General features: G+C 37.7%; 1 long non-coding RNA gene across 2 annotated transcripts; it reads right to left on the bottom strand.

Annotated features, from left to right (window-relative positions):
* Positions 1–853: 853 nt before the first annotated feature.
* LOC129120329 (uncharacterized) lies at positions 854–26,330 on the bottom strand. Of its 2 annotated transcripts, XR_008534250.2 has the most exons (5): positions 25,982–26,330; positions 7,583–7,650; positions 4,789–4,967; positions 1,705–1,842; positions 854–1,392 (listed from the first exon to the last, which is right to left on the bottom strand). It is a non-coding gene; the product is annotated as an uncharacterized LOC129120329 (long non-coding RNA). The 2 variants fall into 2 exon arrangements; XR_008534249.2 differs by having other exon boundaries at positions 854–1,842.
* Between the last annotated feature and the right edge of the window lie 162 nt (positions 26,331–26,492).

Raw genomic sequence — 26,492 nt, 5'->3', positions numbered from 1 at the left:
TATCTTATTTTCAGAAGTGAGTTAAAGATCAGCAGTCAAAGAGCTGCGAATCTCTTGTTATTTTAGCCCTAACTACACAGGATGTTTTCTGTGGCCAAAAAATCTCTTAGGGAAAAAAACTCTTCATGAACTCCTGGCTACAGAGTCATCTTGCAAAATGGAATAACACTGTTAATTGCATAGGAAAATAATTCCCTTTATCAGTATCCCCTTTTGGTTCTATTCTTGTCTTTTTGGTTTAGGGATGAGAATAACACTTCCTAATAAGCTGCATTTAGTATGCTTCTCAGTAACATGATAATGGAGAAATGGGTTGATTTGCTGTGCCTTCCATAATGAAATCTACCTAGCTTTTATCTTTATAGAACAATGATAATTATAATAATTTGCTTTAAACCCTTGTGACAATCCCTCTATTTTATCCAATAGCGTATAATGATGAGCTTACCAGTTTATAAAATATTTTCTTTTCAGATGGATGATAGTCATCCTTCTGAACAGAAACAGAAAAGCAATTTACATGGATAAGAATCAAAACTGCTTGAACCATAAGTTTAAAACAAGAAAATGTAGACTCTTTCTTCAAAGGCATAGTCCAGATGTGAGATGTACAAGCTAAAATGCTCCCTGCTGCAGACAAGTCTAAATTCTTTTGTGTAACAAGTGCACATTAATGTTTCCAGGAACCAGTTTGGGGGTTTTGGGTTTTGGTTTGGGTTGCACTAGGTTTTTTTTATATTTTGTATTAATTAGCTAAATTCTGTAGCAAAATTTTTAAAAACCTTGTAGCAAAAGCAGATTTCTTACCATTGAAAATCAACTGAAGAAAAATAGACTAGGGTAGACTAGGAAGTAGAATAAGTTATTTATTTGAATGCAGTTTGGGTTTAGCAGTTTAATTTTTTATCAATTTTTTTTTTAATTTGTGGGTACACACACAAGCATTCTACAAGTACATATTTGAGCAACATAGCACATGTGTTCTAGTGATCAACATAAAGGTAAGCTGAACATGTAATATTGTAAAACTGAACTAGGATATTAACTTACTAAAAGTTGTTGGAAATTAGGTTCCAGTGGAGTTCTATATACTAGTGTTGAGGTTAAAGACATGAGGAATCAAATATATACAGATGTACAAATTTTCAACAGGACTCTGAAGGTTTATTCCTTTTTCTTTCTTTTTAAACAAAATCTGAAGCATCCCACATACATTTTTGGGTCTTTTGAAAATGCTTTCCCAAGTATTTAGACATCATGGTGGGAAGGGTTTTTTCAAACAAAAAAGAGCAAAGAGCAGATGGAACTTCAAATCTGAAGTGAAGCAGCAGCAAAAGATAGCTGGTGACATCTGAAAGTGACAAGACTGCTGATTGTCATCAAGCAAGTTGCCTAAATTTTAAAGAGGACAGAAAACCTGTTAATTCCTTTATTTTGGGGGGTTTGTGACTTATTAATTTTTTTTTTTTTTTTGCATATTTTGACATCCTGCTTTTCAGTTTGGACATGCTTGAGCTAAAGACCTTAGTAACTTTGGGAAAGACCTTTACACACAATTCTATCAGGGCAAATTCACAAAAATGTTGGTGTGTTACTTTGAGATATTGAGTTCATGCCTGAGTTCGTGATTCTAAAGGTCCTTAGATGGGAGTGAAAAAATAACAGAGACATTCTGGGATAATCTTTAGTCAGTCTTTGACTGACCTCTTGGAGAATGACTGGATTTCTATTGTGTGGACATTTGTGGTTGGAGCTGAAGGAGGGGCAGGCTTCCAGGAATGGGAAAGTCTGAGAACAGCTGGAATATGGTTCCTCAGATGCTGTGACAGTATCCGGAAATATCTGTGGTATGACAGAAACGGTGGAGGAGTCATGAGATTATATTATGCACAATTATTACAGCTCTTTTTTTCTGCACCTCATTTAATTTCTTGATGAAACAGAGACTGGGGATCCAGTGTTTTACAGTTTTTCAAAAGGTAAAATATGGGATTAAATCTCAAGTTTACCATAAAGAAATCTCTGAAAAAAGATCTTGCAGTCAACACAGGAAACATTTTCAAATATAAACTTTGCAAGTCCTATTTAAAATAAGTTTAATTAGAACATTCTGGAGACTAGATTTACTAGTATCCATTCTTCAAAATGTTGTACTGATGTTCAAGTATTTAAATTTAAAGGCATAATTGAGCACAATGAATACATTCCCATATGCTTAATTGACATCGTCCTGTCCACCCAAGTCTGGTTTCTCATTCTCCAGTCTCATGGGCAATCACAGCATGCATCATCTGGCTTCCTCCAAGCTTGGAAAAAACACAGCAGTTTCTCAGTCCTTTACAAATTCTTCTGATCCCATTCAACAAAAAGTGCTGAGACCACCAGAGCCAGCAGTATTTGAGCCCATGTGCCAATAGCTGTGCCAGTGGGACCAAGCCTCTGTAGCCCCAGCAGTACCAGTGCTACAAGATACTGCTTTCAGCCTTGCTCAGCAGAGGCTTCTGCTACAGTCATAGGTGAGAAAGGAACTGATAACTCTGTCCACCTATATTTGTAAGCATGCTGTCCTTACTATAATTAACTCACGTGCCCAAAATACTGAGGTATTTCCTGCTGGGCAAATGTCCTTTACTGAGGTCTTTGGTAACCTTTTACCCTGTGTTCTGCAATCGCTCTATCCAACTTCCCTGTGCTTAGGCCAGCTTAGGCCACACTGTCCTGCCCTGCTGCAGTATAGAAACTCAGGATTTCTAGGCTACATCTGAAATTCTCACTCTCTACTTTTTCTTTCTCTGGGTTGAACAAATTTAAGACAAAGCCAGTGAATTACATGATCAATCTCATTTTATTAGCCTTACCTTCTCCTCAATATTTACTGCTTTTCATTATCTCACTTAAGCTGGTGATTTGACAATTATTAGATTTTCTCAGAAACTGTGTTGACAATCATTGAAATCTTCATTATTCACAGAAGAAGAGACTAATGTTTCAGTCTATATTCAGTCTATTCAGTCAGATTTGGAGGTTTCTGCTAAAATGGAGAAGCTTTACTTTTGGCTGGGTCCTTTGTCTAGGCTTGTGTCAAATTTATATTTGATCTTTGACATTGGGATATTATTCTGAAGTTATTCAGTTATTTCTAATACCTATAAAAATCTAATTATTTACAGAACTTTTGTTCTATTAGTGAAAAAAAAAAAGAATTAATTACCCATTCAAAGAAAAAAAGTATAAAAGGTGTGCTGCTGAAGTGTATAAATGCCACAACTTGATAGAAATTTACTTTGGTAGGTGTTATACAAACCTCCCAACAAGTCAATTGTGTTGCTATAAGACACTGCCTAAGTTCTCATTAAAAGATTTGGCCTTGGTCTCTGAGGTCAGGCCCCAAGAGGCTATTTGATTCCAGATGCAGATGTAGTCTAACCTGCATCTACTCACTACTTATACCCCTTTCCAGGAAAAGAAATCTGATTTCAGAATTTTCAACATCTAAAAAGAATGCATCCGTGAATACAGCAAAGAGAGGGATGAATGTGATGCGCACTATTAGGAGCAGTGCCTTTGTTAAGGAGACAGCTTTACACCTTGACAACCCTTATGTCTCCTGACACCATTGCCCAAATGTGAGTCACATGTTATCATACACTTGACCAACACAAGCTTTTGGAAAAGTCTATAGTACAGAAGCGAGCTGAGAGGTAGTATGATGCTGAGACACAAGGAAATGGTTGGAAATGGTTTGGAAGAGGCAGCTGTATAGTGTAGGCTTTGAACATGAACAGATTAATGCCCAAGTAAAAGAGATTAAAGAAAACATATAAACAACCAGCTTGGACCAGGGGAATGATTTTCATCATATTTTTCCAGCAGAACCTAGTGTCCTTCTACTGTAGATTCTGCAAACTTACACTTCTGGGTCATTTTTTCCTAGTCACTATCGTACAACTATGTTTGTGGAACTATTCCTGGTTAATCCTATGCTATGGTACAGCCACTCCTTGCTGTCTGGAAATGAAAGAACATTTCCATGAGCTGCAGATGCCAAAACAAGGAAAGGGTTACTTTAAAAATGGATGAGTGCATTCTGGGCTTAGGTTAGGCCTACTAGAAGTGGGCAGAGGATTTTCCTGGCTCCCATAGACAACTTTTATCTCAGCCCATTTATCCTCTGAAGATACTTGAGAAAAGTTCAGGCCCACCCTTCTGAAAGCAGTACTGGTCTGGTCTTCTAAGACTGAACTCTGTAATGCACAACTCTCACAAAAGCAGAAAGGTCTTGGGCAGGTTGAGAAGGAGAAGGACTATGAGTCAGCCTGGGTATCCAGAGGAATCCCCTGCATTTTTCATCGGAAAAAAATTAATAAATCCTGCCTTCAAGGGTGTCTGCAGCTCTGAAGCAAAAAGTGCAGCACTGCTGCTCTGTCTGGTGAACATAAGTGTCCTTCTGTTCCACACTCAGATGCTGGTGGTCAGCTGGGCCATGTCCTGTTCTCAGAATTTGGCCAAGTATAAATATTTACTGGAATTTTTGTTATAGTTTTAAGACAAAGGTCAGCATAAGAGAGCGGACTACGTACCAGTCCTTTTTCCTTCAGAATTAAAGCTCCTTTGTTAGTTTGCAAGAACCTGACCGCGTAAGATTTACTTTCCCTATCTTCAAAGCATGGCCACTTGGCACATAGGAATGGCTCTGTGAGTTCTCCAGCTGACTGATCTCAAAGAAGCTCTGCTAACTTACTCAAGGCCTGTGTCTGACCAAACCACAACAAACTGCGCCCCACATACCTCGTGAAAGAGATGGGAGATCTCTGAAATAAAGGAGAGGGAATGATATTTTGTCATCTGTAAGCATCAACGGAAGCCTCTTCATTGGTACTGGAGCCTGCAGTCAGCATTATATCAGCAGCTGGAACTAACTCCACTCAGAATGCTGATCTCAAATTGCAACTGCGTCGTAGCAAACACTAGAAATCAGGAAGAGGCTGTTAGGGAAATGACCTCCCCTTACCTGCCAGCTGTATAAGAGCACATGTTGTACCTGCACCACCTGTGCATACAGCTTCACTGTAATTTAAAGTGTAAAAGCCATCATATTTTTCTGTCAGGATTCAGGACTCCCTAGTGTACACTAATATGTAAAACACTTTGTTGGTATAAGGTCCAATTGCATGTGCACATATGTCAGCCTTTACTGAGGCTCACTAAGTCATTGTCAGGCAGATGTTGTTTTGCCAGGTGTGCTTTTGTAGAATTTACATCTGGATAACTTTCCCAGAGAGGATTTTTAAATTGGAGATAGGCAAACTCAAAAAGTTTAGAAGTTCAATTAAATTAACATCTAAAAACCTGGATGATTATCTGAACCAAATCAAGATCCCCAAAATAAGAGTATAGGTCTTATAGAATAGACAAAAATTGTATTATTTCCCTGCCATGATGACTTTAGCCAAATTGTTTTCCTTGTCCCTAGTTTAAAACCTTGTGAACCATATTGCATTCCAATTAACTCAGGTGGAAAATTTCCCACTCTTTTGAATAAAAAAAGGAAAGTTTTAGCTATGTATCTTACAAAGTATATCCAATGCAAAAAGCAGAAACTCTGTATAGAAGTAAGGCTTTAACTTGCCTTTTATGTTTTGATGGGAGAAATAGGATATTGTTACCAATACCAGAGGTTCAAAAGTCACTTTTTCATTTCATGGTCAGAGAGCATTATATTTGTAATTTGGGGGAATTTAATAAAATTCCTCGCTTTTCTGCTGTAGAAAACTAACTAGCCTAAAATGCAAAGAAACATGTATTTGATAGACTTGGGCAGTTTGAAAGGTTGGATGCTAACAAAGACAATTGTTCTCCTTCACATGTTAAGCATTTTAAAGATCTTGACAGGCAATAATAAGAGTTTGACTTGATGACTGGATTTGAGGGAATAATTAGTAATGGACAATTTATTAAAGAGGTATGGCTTATTTCTTCATCTAAAAATACTCCTCCAGAGGGGCAAAAATTGGTGATGGAATTTTCTATCAAGCTTAATAGAAAATTCTTCTCAAGTCAATGAAATTACTCAAAATAATTCTCTCCATTTATTGATTATTTATAATTGTGTGGTGATAATGTCTGATAATATTGCTTCATCGTTAGTCATTCAGTAACTTCTTTTAAAAGTCCAGCATTTTTTCCTGTGAAATATTTTTCTTGTATAAATAAAGAAACACCTCTCTGATGGAAGATATATTTGTTAAAAATATGTGAGAATTTCACATAAAAACATTCTAATTCACAGAATTACTTATTGTGATGTGCAACCAAATATTTCCAGAATATTTTTGTAGAATACAGCAATTAAACTGCAACCATTGAATCATTGGCTTGATTGGGATATGTAAAAATACCATGATTTCTACTGATATAAAGTCATTAGAAGAAAACAATCTGTAAACAACATAAATGTGCAAATAGGAATTGACTGCACTCATATCTTAGGACATGAACATACATTGTTGGAAAACCTTTATTTTGCTACACAAGTTCTCAAAGTTCTCAATGCTACCACCTTTCAGACTGTGTATAGATAGATGAACAAGGACTCTGCAAACTCTTCTCATCTGACAGATTTACTATATTATATATTTTATTATTCAGTGCATAAATGCTGAAAAAAGTGAAATATGATGGAATAACAGAATTATACAGGTTGAAAAAGACCTCCAAGATCATTGTGTCCAGCTTCTGACTGATCACCATGCTGTTAACTAGACCACGGCACTCAGTGTCATTTTCAGTCATTTCTTGAACTTTTCCAGGGATGGAGCCTCTACCACCTCCCTGAAAAGCTTCTTCCAATGTTTAACAACCCTTTCCATGAAGAAATTCTACTTGATGTCCAACCTGAACCTCCTCTGGTGCAGCTTGAGGCTATATCCTGTCATCCTTTCAGGTGATTGTAGAGAGTTCCAAGGCTCCTCAGAGCCTGCTTTTCTCAGGCTGAACAACCCCAGCTCCCTCAGCTGCTGCTCCTAAGACCCTTCACCAGCTCCACTGCCCTTCTCTGGACTCACTCCAGCCCCTCAATGTCTTTCTTGCAGTGAGGGGCCCAGAGCTGGACGCAGGATTCGAGGTGTGGCCTCAGCAGTGGCACACGCTGGCTCAAGTTCAACTGTTGTTAATCAGCACCCCAAGTCCCCTTCCACTGGGGAGCTTCCCAGCTACACTTCCCATCTGCACTGCTGCATGGGGTTGTTGTGACTGGATATATGAGGCTAAATCAGAAAAGGCTGAAGGGCTGTTAGAATAGACATTAAAATTCCAAGAACCACCTTGCTTTCAGATGAGGATATATGTTAAAAAGCAGGTAAGGTGCCATGTTGTCTTGAGATACATCAGAGATGAGTCCTATTGGTCAGTCTTCATCTAGCAAGGTGTTTTTAGGGGTTCTGTTTGCAAGTTAACTGCCTTACATTTTTCATGTATTGTTTATACTAAAAGCAGACTTCTGTGAAGCAGCCTAGGTAGATGTCCTCAAGCTTTTTAAAGGTGATTACCATTAATGCCTCTTGCACGAGATTAACAGAAATACCTTTTTTTTCCTGAATGTCACACTTCTGGTCACTCTGCCAGGACTCCAATTCCTCTCTTGCAGAAGTTCTGTGAAATGAAGAGCATAAGAAGGTGAAGAGGAGGTTTCAGCAAGTAGTACAGGAACATCTAAGAACAGCTCTGCAGCCAATAATTACCCTGAATAAATAAAAAAATATTCTATAAGATTTTTTTAATATAGTAAATTAAATTACTTTAAGAGAGGCTTTAAGATAGCTTAATTACAATAAATATAAGATAAAAAATTTGTAAATATATATTTAACTTTTCAGTTGACCAGGTGTGTATTTCAAATTTATGGTGAATTCCAGACCATGAACATATCAAAGTGATTTGTTGGTTATTTCAGTCAATCTTTGTGCTACTGTGGTAATTCCTGATTAGTCAGGATGTGAGGTTTGGGATTATGTTCAATAGGGAAAAATAATTAAATTAAAAAGAAAAAAAAAATATATATATAAACCCATTGTTGTTATGATAGGTGCAGGACTGACAGTTGCAGAAAAAAACATGCTTGTATTCTACTGGAAAAAATTCACCAATTGTATTTGCTTCCTTTAAAAAATAAAATATTGTTTGTTCGTTTCAGAGCTGGCCTTATTTTTACATGAAAAGTGAATTTTAAGATAAGGCTATATTTTCAAACATAAAAGGATTTTCTTTATCTCACTTCCTGACACTCTGTTTTAGCTGCTTTTTCTTTAAAATAATCATTTGACCTTTTAAATTACTAGAACTGGAGATAAAACATCACAGAGCCTTTGGAGATGACAGACAACTGATCAAATAATTTTCAGTTGCTCTATCTGTATCTTAAAGCAGTGGTTGCAAAATCCAGCCACATTTGAACAGCATCAATCTGGCTTTCTGTCATTTATGTAAAATTTTTTTTTATGGTCACAGAAATTCATGGTAAAACTGACCTGTAAAAGAGTATCTTTTTCCAGACTGTTATGAGAAAAAAACCAAATAAAACAGGGGAACTTATCCCATTATGTTGGAAATTAACTCAACCACAAATCAGTGTGCACCTGCTAAAATAATTGTCTCTTTCTGGTGCTCTCCATATGATACTCCTTCACTGTGCAATGCAGTGTAAGTAAATCAGCTATCTTTTAGGGAGACCTGATGGCAATTAAACTTGATTAATAGCTGCTGTGCTTCCAAGGTATTAGTCTTTTCTTCTTTCAACCTTGCTATTAATATGAATTTTCAACCCAAACATAATTTTGTGAAATGTTATGGAATCTGAAGACAGACAGAAGATGTTTAAGACAAAATGAGATTATAGGTCATAGATATCTTTTTTAAAAGTTGAATAAAAATGAATTGAGGTCCAGGAAGATCAGAGAGAAGAACTCCATCTCCTCTTTTGCCAGACCTGGGGCTGAGTCTGTGTCATGCAGTGATAAATTTGATTAGATATGCTGGCAGTGTGGCCAAGATGATTGAGGTCTTCTTCTTGTGACAGATTCCTATGATTTATGTTACATGCAAACTTTTGGTCCAGATAAACTTAATAAAAAAATGCAGCCCTACAGTTTAATCGTGCCAGATATGTGCAATGTGTGCTAAAAAGCACTGCAAAAAGAGCATGGACCACTAGAGGTCTGAGCATGAAGTCAGATGTGTGTTATTGTCTATCCACACAACCTCCAAAGAAGTTTAAAGGAAACACCTTGAGACTTGTGTGGATTTTTATTAACCCTGCACTGTGAATTGATGGAGTGCTGGGGAAAAACAAACATAGGCAGAGAAAACATGAGGCCTGCCCTGCACAAGAGCTCTTTATTGACAGTTTATGACATAGGCTTGGAGTGGCCCAATATTGTTCCTACGACCTTTGCCTCCCAAAACTTACAGGCATTTTGAGACTTTGTTCATCCCGTGAGGGCCTGCTGGCCTCGCCACTGCAACTTTCTCCTCGGTGCTGTTCTGAGCATTAATTGTGATCACTGGAGACAATTACAAGGGCTTCTTGCCATCCCTTGACCTAAATTTCTGCCAGCTTCATTTTTCTAATCTACACACAGACCTAGTTCAGGATTGTGACAAATTACACAGGACAGATTAGTAACCGGGTCTACAGTTAACGAAACTTTGAGCTGGCACCCAAATTCCAAGCCCATGTTGATCCAAATTCAAAAAATTCAAAATAGGTTGCAAGAGAGGAAAGGACACACAGCCTATTTTTTTTTTTTTTTTTTTTTTTTTTTTTTTGGTCTTCCCCAGGTATAAGAAAAAGCATTGCAAGAAATAAAGCTGTATTGAGCTCATTTGGGTTTTTTGTTCTCTGTTAGCTTGCTATTAAAAAACCAAATTAAGAATGGCTAATTGGTTAAACACCTGTACATACATGTCTTTTAGTAAAGAAAAAATTAGTACAGTTGGGTTTGTTACCTATATGAGTATTAAATGTGATAGGTTAGGAAAGGTATCTCCCTTGATGCCAGTATATCTTTCTGTATTATGCTCTGTTAATTTCTTTTTGCAGTAGCTTTCTTCTCAATTTTCTTCATATCTTAAAAAAAACTGTTAAGAAAGTGGACACAGAAAAAAAAGATTTTGGCTAAATATTCTAAAGCCAAGAGCAGGCAAAATGTAAAAGATCAAGATGAAAATTAAACTTACTTCAAAAGAAATCCAACATTGCTACCAGACTTCATGTTATCTAACAGGACTCATTAAAAGAAAATGGAACAGAGCAGTAAAATAGATAATAAGTACACACTGAGTTCTAGGGCCAATTTTTCTGAGTGATTGAGTTCTTCGAGAGCTTGCAGAGATTAAAAGCCTGCAATCTATTTTCCTTACCACTGTTGTGTCTTGCCAAATCTGTCTTGAGAACTAGAACAGGAAATACCCTCCCAGCAGCTGTATCTGTAGATTTCTCAACTTGGGCTTTTACTCACAAACAGTATTCTGCATTTCTGGGGCATGGTCACATTTTTGCTTCTATTCAAAAAGTTCTCAAATACATCACTTTGGCAATGGATGTTAAATATCTGTCATTCAAAAGAGCAAATAAAATGGAAAATAAAGTTTCAACTAGGCTGTTAAAATATGACAGCCAAGAAAGGACAGCCAGTAGAAAACAAGATCTTTTGAAGTATCAATTCAAGCATAATAATAAATCTGTACAAACTGTAATGTTCTTGTTCCCCTTTTTTTTCTTGCCTTCAGCTTCCACATTACAAAATTTGCAATAAATTTTTTTTTAATTGGTAAGTAGATATATGGTTGTTAGAACAAGTAAAAATCACCTGTCAGACAATTCTGTGAAGTGATCAATTGCAAGAAAATAGTACTACATACACTATTTATAGTCCATATAGGACACTTGGCTCCCAAGAGTGGGACAGCTTAAAATCCTCTGAAAATGAAGATAAATTCAGAATCTGCTAATTTTTTTTAATTTAGGGATTAGCTAAGAAATTATTTCTATATGTATAGTCACACCAAATAGTTGCTTCATTAATAAGTCAAACTTCTCCACAAACCAAAAACTTTTTTGGCATTTGTTACATTCTTGTTTGTTACATGCAGATGGATAGATCAGTTCTCAACTGATCTATCCATCTGCACTAAGAAACTCTTCTCTGATTGCTTTGATGATCCTTAGTTGCAATATTCAGAGAAATAACAAACAATTAATGTCTTTTTAACTTCTCCATGCTAGTCTCGTTTATTCATCTCTTTCATGCTCTGATTCCCTGATTCCCCCATTCTATTTCTCTCCCAAAATGCTTTCTTTTTTTCAAAGTAGGTCTTTCTTTGCTCTGATACAATCCTGTCCCCGTTTCTCTGAATATTGTCCAGATCTACTTTATTTGGTTTTGAGATTCAAGGTGTCAGCTGGATTTAAACTGTTGTACAATGAAGTAGAGGTTGAGATGATCTGTGCAGTATCTGAAATATGGGAAAACCATAATACAATGCCAAGATATTCCAAAGAACTACAAGTAGTAATGTTGAAAACCAAAAGTTAACTCCAGGTTTTCACTTTGGACTTTGTTGCTGGGTTTTTTTAAACCTTTACTTGCATGGTTCCTTCCTTTGGAGGTTTCAAGCACCAAATTTAAAGAACTTTGAAATTCTAGTAAGTGATTATGAACCATTCTGATTTGGAGTTTGAGAAACTACATATTTTAATGGAGTCTGTGCATATCAGTAAAAGACTGCAAAAAAACCCTTCCACTGATCACTTATGAAAATTTTACAACATTCAAGAAACTTCCACAAAACTTCCGTAGCAGTTAAATATTTTTTCTCTCTCTCCCTGATCATGCCTTCTGATTGGCATGGTAAAGCAAAATCCAACACCAGCCCAAGCTGCTCTTTTTATAAGATGACAGTCAGGGAGTGGCTCGGCTGATAAGTGCCAAAGTGTTCCAGAAACACATAGACACGGATGCTTTGATTTTAATGCAATTTAAAACACAAGAAAAACTTGCTTGGGGAATAGCCATGCTCTCCAGACTGCTTAATTCTACTATTGCTACTTTCTACTGCCTGCATGCCTCAAAGGCAGCAAATTAATCTTATGTGTGAGCAGATAATGGCTGAGAGTCTACCAAAAAAATAAAAGGAGTTTTCCAGAGCAGCCTGTGGGAAGAAACAAAAGCTTCAATACAGGAAGACAGAAACAGCAGGCAACAAAGCAACAGCGGATGTGGAGTAAAGAGGAAGCAATGAAAAACTGGATTTGGAAACATGGAAAAAATGCAAGAACCCAGAGAACAGAGCAGGAAGACTCAATGGAAAACAGGAAAAATTTTATAAGTAAAGGGATCCAGAGTCAAGATGCCAGAAGAGCTAGCAACTTGGCCACCAGAATAAAAAATGGGGGAGATGAACATCCTGCTTCTGTAAAAGATGGAAACTGGGCTGTCATTGATCCACAGGATTCTTGGTATACATGCAGGAGTTACTGAAAGGAAGAGCTGGTGAAGGGCACACAACAAGCACAGAGATGTGAGTGCTAATGAATGGCAGGGAACCTGGGCAAGGTTGGCTTCTCAGGCTGCAGAATAAATGCACAGCTCCTGTGCCATCCCTGTCTCATGAAATTCTGAAAGGTTCTCCTAATCCCTACAGAGATGAATACATAAATTGTTTTGGGAGGGATGGAAGGTGACCCAGAGCCCAGTGATCTCCATGCTAAGATGCCCTTCACTGCTCTGTGTCATGTCGTCTTGACATTAGGAACATTTGGAAACTATGCAAACAATAAAGTGATTTTATAGCAAATGCTTCAGCTTGTTAAGTAAGCATGTGGGGGACCAGGAAAGAAAGTCTCACACAACATACAAATTTGTGTTCCCTGTCAGCAGTTGTGGGAAGATGACTTAGGAAGGTTGAACCTCTGCCAGTCTGTGTATGAAGGGTAGATGCCTAATTTTGCAGCAGCAACCAACTTTTCAGTACTTACTGTGAAGTGAGAGACAAAAGAGCAAGAAGATGCTGACAGGAACAGCACCACATTCCATGTCCTGCATGGAGCAGAGCTGATAACTTCACACCCTAATGAACAATTGTGTGATTGAGAAAATGAATCAGATTGCCTCACCACAGAAGTTGCACTGGAGATGGTATCTTGTCCCCATCATTTTTTGTCTTTGGCCAAGCTGATCTTTATCCAATCACCTGCATGTACAGATACCAGTTATCTCCTGAAGCTTCTGAGATGTAAAATGCCAGACACTTGCCTTCTGCTTCACACTAAAATATTACCCATTTTTTCTGTCTGGAAGTTATTGAAAAGTATAGAAACCAAAAATCCCTACCACTGTGAAAACACTACCTTCACATTACAGAGTTGATTTTTGCTTTTCAAATCTTCAAGAAGTTGCATCTTGAGTTCAAGAAACCACTGAACTTCAGGGCCAAAAATACCCTTCATGACTCAGAAGTATTGTGGAAATGCAACTGAAAAATTTAGACATCACAGTTCCAAGTAGCTGGACGCCTTGGACAACTGGACAGCACTTCTGCACTGCCAAATGTCTTTATTGAGTCACAAGATATAATTTTAGGAATGATTATCACACAAGCTGTTAAGCAAAGCCAGTTATGGACAACTCAGTTTTTCAAGCATTGCTTTTAGTGACCTAAAAGTGAATGTTTATAGCCTATCATCAGATGCATACATTATATTGGCTTATAAAAGTCCTGGAAGAGTCTACTAGAGCCAAGCAGAATTTAATCACTAGGAAAGTATTTCCAGTCATTAAAAAGAGCATATGTGTCTTGGAAAACTTGATATGTAGAATTCTAGTGGAGGGAGGGGGAGAAACAACAATATTTTACTCATTAAATGACTTCTCTGATGTAGTATTCTAAACTGTGCATGGATACACAGCAGTTCACGGAAAACACATTTGCATCAGGTTCCAGGAATTGGATTCTTTTTAGTATTCTTTGATGGAAAATGAAGGCTTGGCTTCTTACCAGATTATTTGCTCTATGATAAATGTAAAAGTTTTACAAGCTCTGAAGGATTGTGGACAATCATTCCTGAGAAATTTGATCATCACTGAAGCTGTTGCAAAAGTTGAAGATATGCTACCAGCTCAGTAATCCTATAATTGAGATGTGGACATAGAAGTTGCACGAGAAGACTAATGTAAAGGATATTTATTAATAGTGAATTAGAAATTCAATTACATACCTCCACAGCAAACAAGGTCTCCTGGAAATAGCATGACAGTGGCACACTTTCAGGACATCTGTTACCTTCAAGCTGAGCTATCAGTTGCCTTGCTTGAATTACACTAAACTGATAGAATTTCTACAGTCAACACTACTTCCAAACTTTTATTTGCACCTCTCTTTCTGTCTCTGATATCCTAATCTTTTGCAAAAAGTTTAAATACCTTCTCTTGGCATTAAAATAGAGAGGGATGTTATTTTAGCATCACTAGCTTCAGATTTAAGATTACTAAATGGTGTCAGTGTTTCCAGATTTCTGTAATATTACATAAATTTGGGCAGTATTGCAGTATCAGAATTATTTCATTCTTCTTTTATGCTGTCAACATGCTCTCTCATAGACATTTACTTTGGGATGGAAATCTATGCATAGTGCTAGAAGTACAGTGGGTATATATGCTGCAGAATCTTTATAGCAATACTTTCCTAAGTGGATATTCTGAAGGTTCATGCCGGGTTGACGTTTTTTTGTCAGTGGAACTGATAAAATACTTTGTCTCCCTACCCAGCCACATATTTTGAGAAAACTGGGGGGGTATTTTCATCTTTTCTCCCTCTACAAAATTTTGGCTGAAATGGAAGTTATTGAAGAAGTAAGAGGGAATGACAGGTTTTTTCTGACAGAGATACAGACATAAAACATAAGTTAATAAGACATTTCCTTAGGAAAATTCCAGCCCCTTTATCTCTCACTGAGTGAGTCACTTTTGCCCAAGAATGTTTGTGTTTTCTCTGTAAGCAGTTAGGCTCTGTTATCCTCGTATCTCTCCTGTAAAGATTTACTGTCAAGTGGAAATTCATGGAGGAAATAGGCACCCTAGAAGAGAGGGTTTTTCAGTGGAGACTGTGTGACTTCAGAGAAAGGTTTTGCAGCATATTGGTTGAGCATAGAAACACACAGAGTTACCAATTCCTCTGCTGAGTCATGGTAATAATGCATGCTAGAGCCCTGCATAGAGAAGGCAGCAACGTGGGCATTCCAGTGAGATTGTTGAGGGTTTACTTTAAGTAAACTTAATAGATAGATCCTAGGTCCAACCAAAGTTCAGGTGGGTTTGACATGTTTCACTTACAGGAAATAAAAAAATACAGTCCAGTTGAATCAAAGGAGCAATTGTATATTGGCAGTTATTTTAGAATTAGTGAAATTCATGTGTTCCATTTTTCTCACCACACCTGCAATGAATTCTAGCTACCCTCAGTGTTTCTGACACAGTTTCAATCTAGCCAAAGAAGGTAATAGTATGCCTGGCATCCCTGCAGCTTGGATTATCATCTTATGGCAGCATAGCTGACATAACTAAATTAATTTGACTTAAGAAATCAGAGAAGTCTTGAACTGTTGTCTCGTAGATGACAAACCAGTGCCTTATCAGCTGAGCTACTCAGATCCAGTCTGCAGTGCTCTTAAGTGTGATTTCATCTAAGTAATGTGTTGCTGAGTCTAATGTCAAATGGATCTATCACATTACAACCTTTTCTAATTAAAGGAAAAAAAGATTAAATGTATGTGACCAGTGATTTAAAAGGCTGTCGTAGATTAATAGCCAGCATTTTTCTAACAATTTCAAAGTGATTTTATCATTATTCCTTTGAGTAGAAACAAATATCTTTTATTCATTTTTTGCAAACTATATGAAGATAGGGCAGACTCTACTACATTTTTCTTGCAAAAATAAACTTTAAGTCTGTCCATTAATTTCACTGGTTTTATTGGAGAATTAATGTTCATATTGCACCAGTTTAATCCCCCATGAAATCTTAGCATTTCCCATTGGCTGGCCACAAGCCAAATGATACAGAATTTAGACTATTAAAGGTTTTGAATGTGGGTGAGTAACCCATACCAAGAATATTTCAGTATTTCTTAGAAACAGGCTCTATTTTTCTTCAAGTATATTTGTACAAGAAAAAACAAGACTCATCTGAAAAATTTCACAGGAAGCCATATCCTTTGATTTTTTTCCCTTTTTGAATTTGCAATGGCCTGTATCACCTGATGGTGCCAACAACTGTGCTTTTAAGAAAAAGTGTCATGCAAATGTAGTACATCTCCTGAACTGCTGAATTTTGGTCATCTAAACAGAGTCAGTGCCCAGATACTCTGGGTCAGACTGTCATTTAGCATCAGAATTAAAGATTTCCATGACCTAAAAGTGCTTGTTAAAACTATATGTAACCTACTCTTTGAGGAGTGTTGCTTCTTTCCAATATCAAACCCCTAATTCTCTTTTTGGCCTAAATCCTTTCCCAAGACAACCTATGCCCTGGGAATCATACTTCCCACTAAAACTTATTTGGTTTATCCTTCTCTGTCATCCCTGACAATGTAAATGTTCCCAAATCACTCAAGCATCAGATATGAGAAGGTAATACTTCAAGCAATCTGGAGATCTTAGTTGCAGATCTGAGTCCCATAACAGTCTCAGATGGGTCTTAGTCCCACAGCACTTCAAAGTATAATAATAAATCAAGCATTAAGGCATCTGTGCAAGGAAAAAAACCTACCATATTCTAATTTTAAAAGGAAAAATTGAAGAATATTAGCAGAAGTCCCTTATTGAAAACCAAAATTGGAGCACAGATTAACAACAGACTTAAGACATGGAATTACCAAAAAAATTATTTCATCATTCCATTCATTCCATCGTAAAGAAAATGACTATATTTTTTCAGGCTAGTCCACATGCTTTCAAAAAACAGGAGGCTAGTCAGTATGTTTTCCAAATTACTAGATACAGTGGTAATCTCTGTGGATTTCAAAAGCCAAACAGAAATAGTGGAATTTATCCCATCTCAGATGGACATTGCAAATTATTTTTCACTGTACCTGTTGAAAACTGTCTTTTCTTAAAGTAACAAGATATCTCAAGCCTTATTTTTTTTTTAATAAAAGAGAAATTCAGATCTAAAAAAAGGCTGATTGTTTATTTACATGTACAAACCAGAAATATATTCCCATGTTACACAGATATTTAATTAGTTGGTTTCTGCAAATGTGTGATTAATTTCATTTCTTAGCATATTTTATTTTTTTTTAATTCGTCTCCATGTTTGCATTTCCTCACACAGAAGGGGTATCTTTATGTTTTGCTGAACTGATTACATCTCCCTTTGGAGCTCAGCACATCTTTAATTCCTACCAGACCTTCAAATATTTTCGGAAGGTTCCCGTTGGAACGATCGTCAGCCATTTGTTTCCTCATTCTCCAAAGGAAACTTTGAGCAGAGGCTCTCGCCCAGTAGTAACATTGACACATTAACTTTCCTCAGCCACCTCACTCAGACTACTTAGCCTGGCTCCACCAGGGCTGGGAGCCTTAATCAGATATCATACTAAGGAAAGCTATGTCAGTAATGATGTCAGATGAATGGTGGTCACATGGCAACAGCCTCATTTGAAGCAAACAGTGCCACACTTGTTTTTAGGCTACTTTATGACTCAGCTGAAAAATGACTTTGTTCACAACAAAACACCACTAATGTATGAGCTGTTACCATAGGATTTTAGCACGTCTACTGTTTTCTCAACATTCTTTTAATATACCTAACTGGACAAACAGTGTAAATATCATTAAACTACACATATTATCAAAGTCATCAATCAGCATGTGAGCTAACCAGATGAAACATTGGCAATCCCTTCTGGCATTTTGAATCCTTAAAGAAATGGTATTATGGAAAATATATAATAGAGAATATACTTTAATTTTCCACTTTGATTTGGCTTATACCAGATTCACACACACAGCAGAATAGGGAGACACAGTCAGCTCTCCTGCTAGGTCCCAGAAGTGTGTTTTTCCCTCTCTGCTCTGGATATCAGTGGGCTGGTGGGATATACAGAGGGCAGAATAATGAGACTGAGCAGGAGGGAAGAATTTGCCCTCTGGCTCCACTCACACTGCAACAAAACAGAAGCCCCAAAGTCTCCTGTCACTTAAACTCCCTTTCCTTCCCTGGCTTCTGAGGTAAAAATGCCCCTTGCTATTTCTCATATGCATTTCAGTTAGTGCTCTTGCTCCCAACATGGGATTACAGGCAAGCACAACTTTTTCATTGGGAAGAACTGGAAAGCCCACTGATTTCTCAGGAATTCTGACATTCTTGGAAGCAGGCCACATCAACACAACAGTACAGCTTGGTTAAAAATTAAAGTTTAAATGGCTGGTCGTAGACACTTGCTTAGAGAAGATAAATCTCAAATCCAGCTACCAGAAATTATTGCAATTAAAATTTCAAGTGGCCACATCCTTGGGCAGGCAGCTACATTTTCCTGTTAGTGTTACTCAGCCCAAGGCCTCACTGCCTCTGTGGAGAGCAGGGAGAGCTGCAGTGCCTCTCATGGGCATCCTGGTTTAGATTCCCCCTGAAGCCGTGGTACTGGCCTGCAGTGAGAGCCTGAAATCCACATGGGGTCACAGATCTCTCTGTTTGGTCTGCAGCACTTATTCCATTTCAACTACTGATCAGGAAGGAAAATTTTTGTGTTTAACCAACCGGGGAGCAGGAATAACAGCAAAGACAACAAAAAGAAGTTAACAAAACCCAATTCAAGGTAATGAGTGGTCAGAAAAATTTGAAAAAAAAATTCAGTAAAGCTCTATTATGGAAGACTGTGTGGAAATAAAGAATCCTCAAACAGAAAGCAAGAAAAAATATTCAGGTATTTTCAGCGAGTAACTAAGTCATTCCTACCTTCTAGTATGAGGACAGGGACTGCAAATGCATGCTATAGTATATTCTGCCATAAGAGAAAATTTAAATTTTAACTAGTGACCCTGGAGCCTTGTTGGCATAGACTTTGGATTAACAGAAATTCTGAAAAATCTGTCTTTTAAACCCTGAAGTTCCAACAATCTATAATAGATTCTGGGCACAAACTGCATATCATTCATACAGCTAAGCCTTTAGCACTGCTACTATTTTCTGTTGCCTTCTGGCACCACTTAGTAAGTTCCAAATGAATGAATTCTCTATCCACTGATATATAGTGGGGGGAGAAAAATGCAGACTCTCTGCACTGAAAAATAACATGCATGCTTCTCTTACCTTCCCCTCTCAGCTCCTCTGAAACATAAATAGCCCTCAGAAAGATACACTGATTTCACATTGCTAACCAAAAAAACAAGGAACCAAAGAATTGTTACATTTCTATGGGGCATTTTATTTTCAATTACTTTTATTTTTTACAGGACATTACAGCAAAAATTTTTGAAACCAGAAAGGATCAGCCTTTCCCACTAGGCCAGCACAGATATTACTCTAAGTAGTCATGTTGGACCTCCTGGGCTGCACGAAGTCCCAAGAGGCAAGCTGAGCATGCATTGACTGAGGAAAGTACTGTGGAAATCAGGAAAGAAAATATGTGAACTAGAAGAGTATAAAGAAAGCATGAGATGAAGCAAGTGTCATCCAAAAACTGCCCAGAAGAGGTGAGGTCTCACCAACATAGTCAAAACGCTCTTGTAAATCCATATGAGCTTTGAAAGGTTGTGATCCAGTTCTGAGAGAAGGAAGATCACTTACAGCTCCAATAGGGTTTGTTTGTGTTTGGTGAGTATTCTCATGGAGAACTACAAGGAAGAGAGCTGCAGTGGCTTCTTTTTTTTTTTTTTGAAGCTAAACCATCAGCATTCTCTCTTAAATGAAATACTTTTGTCATCCAGTTTTGGTCCTCTGTTTGGTTCTATCCTGCAAAGTTAGTGGAAGTAGCTGCTTTGGAATAAAACAAAAAAAAAACCAGCAAAAAAACCAAAAAAAGAGCAGGAATAAGCATATGAGCAGCAAGGATAACCACATCAGGGCAAAGCAGAGGTTTACACTAGCACAGGATACTGTCTTTGACAGCAGACAGTGGCAGATGCCGAGTACAGGAGATAAGAACGAATACGCACATGATGATGTCCCCCCAGAATGATTTTCCACCTTCCATTAAAATGATTTGTACATATGGTGGATACAGGATGGCAAAACTTCACTGAACTGATGCAGATGGCAGAGGAAAAGGGTGCCATAAGTCCATCTTGCATTTATTGCTCCAGACATACTTGATATATCCTACTTGAACTTGCATAAGTTGCACAGCTAGTGAAGGCTGCAGGAATTATATGCTGCCTACACAAAGACTTTGCTTCCTTTTTTAATCTGAGAACCATGTAACAGGTATGAGATTAGGTTTATGCTTACACAATGAATATAGTTCCATTAAAAATACACAGAATATTGCTGATTAACAGGACCACTATTAAATGTACTTTTTATGGGATCACTAGCTGTTCTCCTTGACCATTACACCATATAAAAATTGTCTTTTAATGGAAGAATACTGTACAGAGACCAAAATAGAAACTGCTAAAACAAACAAGATAATTATCTAAATTTTATAATATCACTCATAAAACGTCTGCCTTTTCCCTTTATGAGCTTGATAGATTAAATTTAGGGCAGATGTTTCATATAATTTACTCAGAAAACAGGAAAATTATTTTAAAAAAGCTCATAAAACCTACAAAAACACAAATGAAACTAATCTAAAACATATGCAGTCTACAGATTTAAAGGAAAAGTTTGTTATTCCTGAAGCTATGGATAAGGATGCTTAAGAGATAAAACCATCTCTCCCACACATTTTATAGTATTAGATATTCTGAACTGCTTTGGACAAACAAAGCCCCCTCTAAATTTAGGGTACATGAGGTAGCTCTGGCTACTTTCCCAAAGACAAAGAGGAACTCACAGAAACACAAACCCTGCTCCTCGGTGCACAGAAGCCAATCTGTGGTATCTTAATTGAATTATAGAAGTACCTGCTGTAGCATGAATGTTGTGGAAGAATACCAGGTAAAAGTATTACATATTATCTGTTTATGCACTATAAAAAGAGGAAAAGGAGCAAGTGCCATGTCTTTAATCCTCCAAAGAAAAAGAACTTCTTCACTGCCAAAAGATACTGAGATCAAATACTGTTTTACATGGAAGGCATTTATCATCAGACAAAGACATATAGAGGCATGTTTCATGAACATTTTGAAAAATTTTGTTATGAAGGCTCAAAAGTCTCCACACCACAAAACTCAATTTTCAGAATAGGTCAGCTACAGAGACACGAGGGAAAACAAGTATACTGTGTGCTGTCTTGTTGCAAACTCTTGTAGCCCAAAGTCATCTGTCAGAATATAGTTTATTGTTACCTGAGTTTATATATTAACTGTGTTGTGATATTCAGTTAAGTGAGCATAAGTTCTGGCAGTGCTTCTGGCAGGGCTGTTAGTGGTGGCAAGCAACATTTTTGGTTCCACTGTAGACTGACCCATAAATGCTGTGAAAGGTAAAGGTCTCTAAATGTTTGAGTGTGAGACTTGTAATGCTGGAGGAAAGAGAGATGTATTTTTGAAATAAAATTTTCCCAGTCCCAATCCAAGTGCTGATTCCTGCACTTGATGAGGGCAGGAAAGGAACTGAAACACTACACCCAACTGAAGGCTTCTGTGTTACACCCTCGGTTTGCAGTGTAAAACAAATTATTAAGCAGAAAAAAATCAAATAGAAAAAATCCTTTTTACAAGATTATCAGAATGTATAAGAATATGGAATCCATCATATTATTATTCACTTATATGTTAGTAAAAAGCACTGAACTAAAGAATCTCTGTAACATACACCCCCTGGGAACAAAGTTTAGGCATAAAATAAATACAGGCACTGTGCTGACAGTAGTCACGGATTTCAGGATCACAAGAAAAGCAATAAATATTCTAAGCCAAACTGCATGTTTTAAAAATACCCAAAACAATAGGTAAAGTATTCATTTCTCAGTCCCTGAAGTTCAGAGAGATGGGTACTGCGGTGGTTCTGCCTAAATCCTGCCCTGCATTGAAAGCAGATCAGCTAGAGGGCAAATCCTGCTGCTGTTGGGTTTGAACACTTTCTGTGCAGAAGCAAAGCTTTCTCTTCCAAGACTTTACCCCATTGCACTTTGTTCCTGCTGGCAACACATCACAGCCTGTTTTTGTGAGCTTGATAAAGAGGATTTGGCATTGGAGATACATGCTGTGTGTGAGATACCAAATGAAAGTAGCAAAGGAATGGATGAAAGCTACCAAGTGTTGCTCAGCCACCCTGTGTATCATCTGAGAAAGACAAGCCAGCTGCAAACAGAAGAACAAACAAGCCTGCCTCAGACTCTTGGGGCAGCAGCAATTAACTCAATGAACTGAAATGTGCTGTGATTCCCTCTCACAGAGCAGAGCTCCTTCGAAGGCAAACAATTGCCCTCCTAATATTGAATCAAATATTTTCCAATGTGTGGCCTTAATAAAAGCTGTGGGACAATTCCTCTTTCAGAACACATCGGGTTACAGCAATACAGGAACAAAAGTGCAAATGGTTTATGATGGGTAGTATCAAAACAATGCAGGACAAACTAGCTCAAATACCTGATCTGAGGTAGGAAAAACAACAAGTTTGCACTGATGTAGCATAAACACATGATCTAGAATAGATATGGCCAAGGCTCCAAAAAAAGCTGCAAAAATAGTTAATTTAGTTCACATGTCAGTTCTTCCACAGACCATAAATAAGCTTCAAAGAGTTATAAAACCAGTCAGTAGACACCAAATGCATGCAATCTTGGGGTAGTGCTAGTAAAAGTACATCACCACCTCTCTGCTGCACAGAAAAATTAGGTAAATACTTCATTCATACATGCATATACACATTGCATACACACATTCACTTCACAGCATTTCTATAGTTTATTAGGTACTGGCACTAAATAAAGTTTTGTAAACATTTTCATTTCATAATTGTTAGTGGTAAGGAGAATATTTGTGGTGCATGGTCACTAAGCAAACAGAGTGAAAATACTTTTACAGGGAATATAAACAGTTTTATAGAGTATCAGAGAGCAAGAGGAAGCTGCAAATATAGAGCACCAGCAGCTGTTCTGGGGCAAGGCAGCTGCTCTGGATCCATCTAGTAGCAAAGTCTCTTTGGGCAAACAAGTGGGTGGGGGACTGTGTAATGGAATATAGCAACTTTTAAAGTGGCATAACTCATAAACGGATGAGAGGACTTCTTTCTCTCTTTTTTATATTATTTTTAATAAGAATTGGGAAAGTGGCCCAAAACTGTTCCTGGATAATCAGTTGAATAAAATACTGGATTTATTACAGTGTTATTGACACCCTTTCTCAATCTATTTTCCATGAATATTCAGTTTAATTGTAGGAAAGCTTGAAATAACAGACACCAGAGCTGGTGCAAGAACATCTACATTTCCACATTATATATATTTTTATATGATCCAAATCCTTAGAGATTTATTTTTTCTGCCACAAATAAATAATAAAAACACTGGAAAACTATGCATGCAGGAGAATTTATTATGAACACTGAAGATATGTTTGCAGGAAGCTTTCAGCAAACACCTGGGAAAGCAAATATACCATAGATTAGCCATGTTGGCTTGTGGGAAATTTATCAATTAAAGAAATAGATTATATTTATAAAATTTCTTACTCAGCTCCAGTCTAACAAGTATACTAGACTGTTATGCTGCAGCCAGGGCTGCTCATTCAGCAAGCAGTTGTTTCTTCTCTTGAGGTTGCTAGAGTGACAATTGGTTGCCAACAGTATATTTTTGTGGTAACTAATGACTACAGGTTTTTTTCATTCTCAGAAATGTTTTCTGGGTGCAAGCACCAATCCCACTGTGTGTGTTGCCATGAGCTGGTATTTCACCCTGCGTGCCAGGCACTGTCTGTGTGCCTCTGTTCAGAGGGCAGGACTTCAGTTGCTGGAAGCTCTGCGGCCTCTCCTCGCCCATGGGTTTCCATAAATGCTTCTGTTTTGCCTAGTAGTAGATCTCTTTCCGTGACAACCAGAAGTAAATAGGTTATATGTTCTCCAGACAGCTGCTGTAATATATTGTGGAATACAAACCCAGCAGCATCAAGGCTGCCTTACAAGTAACATAACTACATTAACTGGAAGGAAAATTGATTTTTGACTTCAGCTAGCAGAAGGGAATGGACACAGCAATGACATTTTCTGGTTCCTGCAACACACCTGCACAGCTCAGCTGGCCCTTTTCACTTGGGTGAAAGAGGTGCTGCACTTTCATGATAGTTTGTCCTAAGTACAGTTGATGCAGAGGATCTCTCATAATGACTGTGAGAGAAAAACATGCCTTTGATCCATCCTCATTGCCAGATCTCTGTAAGCTGAAGATTTTATCCAGCTGGGAGTCTACCTTATTTTTGACAAGACAGAGAGAGGCCGGTGGTCCTAAATCATGACAGCAGCCACTTTTACAACAAACCATCTTCATTTTTTTCTTGTATTTACATTGTTGGTACGGTTTTAGTACAGTGCATTTGTAATTGTGAAAAATTATCTCAATGCATGAGATGGCCCTTTGGGGATTCCTCGGAGACAGCTTTGCAAAGAACCCAAGGTTCATAACTGTCATCAACAAAAGACAGAAATAGTCCCTTCCATCATATGTTCATCTGAATCTTGTGTAACAAATGGCCACCACACTCCATAGCTGATATCCCCAGTTATCAGCCAGATTTCTGCCAAACTTTTATTGTTATCCTTGGCCCATTAGCCTAGAGATATTAAGCTCAAACATTTCAGTACAGTTCCTGCTGTATTCCAGTTGGAGAACAGTGATTCATTATGCATTTCTCTCAGGAAGAACAGATCAGCTATGGGCATCATTTACAAAACCTAATGAACTGCAGGCCTGGCTTCTTAGACTAAAGCATTAATTACTTCTTTTTAATCACCTGTTTCTCAGTAATCAACAGATTTCTTGACAATAGGTGTGGAGTAGCACCTTGCACAGACTTTTGGAGAACACTAATGCTGTACTGAATCTGCACCATAAAAGCATCCTTGTGCTGTAGTTTCATAGCTGTCTTTTACTCTTGTTTAAAAGAGCATAACTATCAATAACGCTTTGTTCAGTACGTGTGTATATAATAATGTATATGAGTCCATCATTATGGTGTTCACTGTGGAAATAATGCAGTCATACAAAAGACACATTGCTCAAAATAAAACCTAAGATAAATAAAGGAAGCTATAAAATGCTCTGTTGAGCCCACTTCTGGACCTATTTAAAGTCAATGGCAAAGTTCCCACTGACCCCAAGCAGGAACTAGCTCCTTTTTCTCTTTCTAGATTTGTTTAGAAAGAAATATAATGACAGACTTGAAAGGTAAGGTGAAATATTTGGGGAGAGGGAGAGAAAGAAGAAAAAAGGAAAAGAAATCTAAAGGGGACAAAGGAAAATAAAAATGTGTATTTTTACCATTCTGCATAGGATGTAACAAGAATTGCTTAGGGTGGATTTTTTCCGTGTTCTGGTTTTGTCAGAATATTTTAATATTTTATTGCTTGCATTTCTTTCCTAGCTCTTTCCACCCTCTTCTCCATGGGCACTTCTACTGGCCCCAAAAAGCATGTGGTGCTTCACAAAACTAAAAATGTGTTTGCCATTAAATATAATGTGTAAAATCTTACGATGCTTTCAGAAAAATAACGCTCACATATCCAAAATGAGGGGAAAATGGTACCTAATCATACATATAATTCACAACATTTATTTCACCGGTAATGAGTGTTGTCAGGTTTTTCCTACGTTGAACAGCCATACCTGAGGGGCACAGCATTAAAGGGCACATTCACCGCTGACATAAATGGTAACCACGGCCACTTCAGTGAAGTTATCTCCAATTAAGCCAGCCATTACATTCACTTCAAGGTATGCAATACATTTTAAATGATAGAAGCAAGTCCAGGAAATGCTGAGTACTTCTACGAACCCTTCTTCATGTGTGACTCCCCCTGGACCCAGGTTCCTTTCCTAAACCCAGCGGTTCTGTGGTAAGTGCGATGGTCAGCGCTGTGTCCTGTTTACCGTCGCAATTAACAAAGCGACATTCAGCGAGAGACACCAAAGAGCCTGCTGCACTTAAAGGGCTAAGGAGAGGTGATAACAGCCCTCGCTTCGTTAAGGCTCACTGCCCAACTTTACTGAAAATGTAGTGACAGATAAAACATAAATCAACATCCTTATCATTCTGGCTTCCTTGCCTGCCAAATGGGGGTTTAGTTTATCAGCGACCTGCAGGCCCACTGGCGGCCTTTACACTTACAGCTGGTCA

This window comes from Agelaius phoeniceus, chromosome 4, assembly GCF_051311805.1.
Source record: "Agelaius phoeniceus isolate bAgePho1 chromosome 4, bAgePho1.hap1, whole genome shotgun sequence".
Taxonomy (NCBI): Eukaryota; Metazoa; Chordata; class Aves; order Passeriformes; family Icteridae; genus Agelaius; species Agelaius phoeniceus.
This window is presented reverse-complemented; position numbering and strand designations above follow the sequence as displayed.